This window comes from Anarrhichthys ocellatus, unplaced genomic scaffold (genome assembly GCF_004355925.1).
Source record: "Anarrhichthys ocellatus isolate YVR2014 unplaced genomic scaffold, GSC_Weel_1.0 scaffold30, whole genome shotgun sequence".
NCBI lineage: Eukaryota > Metazoa > Chordata > Actinopteri > Perciformes > Anarhichadidae > Anarrhichthys > Anarrhichthys ocellatus.
In genome coordinates, this window is record NW_022280060.1 from 4,212,743 (window position 1) to 4,216,043 (window position 3,301).

The window sequence follows — 3,301 nt, forward strand, 5'->3', positions numbered from 1 at the left end:
CTCCCAGCTTACAGCTAAGACCCCTTTCCTGAATGGAATTCATAATCACCCCTCTTCCATTTCTACGCTAATTGTTATTTTAAGACTTAGGTTTGTGTATTAGGCATTTAGTGCTGGTGGAAATGTCTGCATTGATTGCTGTGTTTATTGCGGCATATCCATCTCAATTCCACCTGCTTGACAGGTAGTGAATGTTTATCTACCTGGCTGTTTGTCATCGTTCATGTCCACTGCTTGGTGGGAGAGAGACCTGCCGTAGTGCACATCTGTACGCGTGAAGGTTAGAAGTGATTCATCTCTGCAAAGCATGTTCTACGCAGCTCTGATGATTGATGAAATACTCTGACATGCAATAGCTGTTTTAGCTCTACTTTGATAAGATCTTATATTACTGTGGTCTAAAAAAAACACGTTTTTTTTAGAGTCTTATTACATTTCACAACACACATTTATCATTCACACCGTACCTCGTGTGTATCGTGGTTTGGCAGTGGACACTGTTACATCAACCTGCTGTCAGCTACTCTTTGTTATACTTCAGAATACTACCAACAGTAGTAGTTAGTAGTAGTCGTATGGATATTCCTCCATTTTTCTTATAAGGAAACTGCATTAACTTATTCCAATTGTGTGTATTTCGTGCTCTTGTTCTATTTCATCAGAATAATAACACCCACTCTGATAGTTCTTTAGCTCATGTCTTAAACAAGCTGGGATTTTCTCCACACAAATGCTGTGAAATGTCTTATAACTAAAACCTTTGTGGCTACACAAACTACACTCTTTATAACAACAGATATTTTATCACTAATTTAACAGTAAAATAACACTTATTTTCCTCTGCCCTCTCCTCCCACTCTCTGCATCTCTTTGGGCAGCCTGGTTGTCTCAAACATCCACAGGTGTATGTGTGTGTGTGTCGGCGTCCTGGTGTGAAACTAGAGGAAAAAGAGAGCGACGCGACGATGCTGGTGAGTGGAAATGAGCATCAACCTTCGTCTGAGTCCACCATCAAAGCTCAGCCAGTCAACAGAGAATAGAGAGATTGGGGAAAAGTATTAATGTTAATTATGATATCTTCAATTAGGCTAGTTTAATTAAATTAGCTTTTACTTTACTGTATCTGTTCCTTATTTGTTTGTATTTTCAAGATATTCTTTATTATCTGCTCTGCAGTTTACACATTGTGTTGCTTAATGTGTCCCAATCAGAATCAGTAAAAGTACCTAAAAGTTCAACTATATCACAAAGCTTTTGTCTTTATGGCACTACCACAGAAACATATCTATTCATGTGCTGTGTGCGTCCCTTCACGTCGGCACATACACGTCAAAGTGTCGAACTCCTGTTGTGTTTCTTGTTCGTAGTCTTTTGTAAGAAGAACCTCACACTTGTGTCTCGGATGCAAATGGTCATGACTTGAAAAAGGCTGTAACGCCTCTGGATATCAGAACTTGGATTTACCCTGAGCCATGCACATAAAAACAAGTAATTCAAAGCATACTTGTGTACTACACACAGCCATGTAGCACCAAATAAATACTTTGCATAAGTAAATGCATAAATGATCAATTGACATGTAGCAGACAGCCTCTGTTCCTGGGATTAATTAGCTTGAGGCACATTAGCTTTAAGCTCTATGGATTTGTAAGAGAAGCTAAGTGCTGGTTATATTGTTTGTGTTATTGTGATCCAGCTTATGCATGATTAATGTTGATTCTTCCCAAAACGTCAAAATATAAAACGTTTGCATACTGACACTTTTGAACCAACTGAGATATTTCTTTTGTGTCAGGACAACCTGTTCAGCAGAGACCCTGAGTTCAACCTCCAGCATCAAGCTCAAGTGTTCCTGAGAAAGACCCCGAAGGTTAATCTGCCCACTCTCACCGATGACTGTCCTGTAAATTTCATAATATATATATATATATGTGTGTGTATGTATGTGTATGTATGTATGTATGTATGTATATATATATGTATGTGTATGTATGTATGTATGTATATATATGTATATATATATGTATATGTATATATATATGTGCCATAAAATGTAAAGACTATGTTTGAAGTATTGTGTGATACTTCCAACATAATATATCAAGGCAGTGAGAAGTAAAATCATACTGGAAGATGGACAGCAGGAAGCAAAGCCACCACACGTTTCAGAAATATATAAAAACAAAACATGTGATCCGATTAAACATTCATGATGATCTATTGTATAGAGTTATTGTAGTTCTAATGAGTTTCATGATAGACGTGTTGTCCATACACTAATAGAAAATGTGTAACGAGTGGTCTGTCCTGTTAAAAATAGTTCTCCACATGTCCACAAGAGGGCCCCAGAGGACTAGCAGTTCAAGCTCACCCTGGTAAACTGTGAATATACAGTATAAACATATACTGTGTGTGTATGTGTATATATATATATATATATATATATATATATATACACACACATCTCTTAAGAGTACTCAATTTACGTACAATTTTTGTCCACTGGTCAAGTCACTTACCATTACAGAACTCTATAGTAGTCACTATTCTGCCTACTTTAAACTTTTTTAAAATTTTTTATTAAATGGTGGAAAATAACTAAATACAATTTAGGTTATTGTACGAGTATTTCCATTTGCTGCGATACATTACACTTCTACTCCACCTTATTTCAGAGTGAAATCTATCTGACAGCTGCAGTAACTAGTTACCTTACAGATTAAGATTTTACACACAAAAAAAACATGAGATGAATAATCCTTTATTAGTCCCACAGCAGGTTACTAAACTTAATCTACAGTAGCTAGCTCCACCTCAACTATAACAGTAAGATGCTGCCTCAGTATTAACAATAATGACATGTAATATATCAGACAGGGACCACTTTTCTGCAGATCAAGAACTTTGACTTTGATACTTTGACTACATTTGGCTGACAATACTTATGTACTTTGCTTTAGTAGGATTTTGAATGTAGGACTTTTAGTTGTAAGTATTTTGCCCTTTAATGGTATTTTTACAAAAGTAAAGGATCTGAGTACTTCTTCCACCACTGATTAAAGCTTTACAGCATTTTTACTACACCCAGGAATTTAGAAGAAGCAGATAAATGACAAATAAAGCACCCTTAGTATTAATCTGTCTAAACACACACATGCTTCAGAGTGTGTGAGTGAGTGTACTCTGGTATTGTCCTGGTTTAGTGGGACTCTCTGTAAATGGAAACCAGCCCCATTGGCAGCATCATCACGTGCTCTTCCATGGCAACCGGTGAGTGTCATCAGTTCCGCTCTGAGAGAAG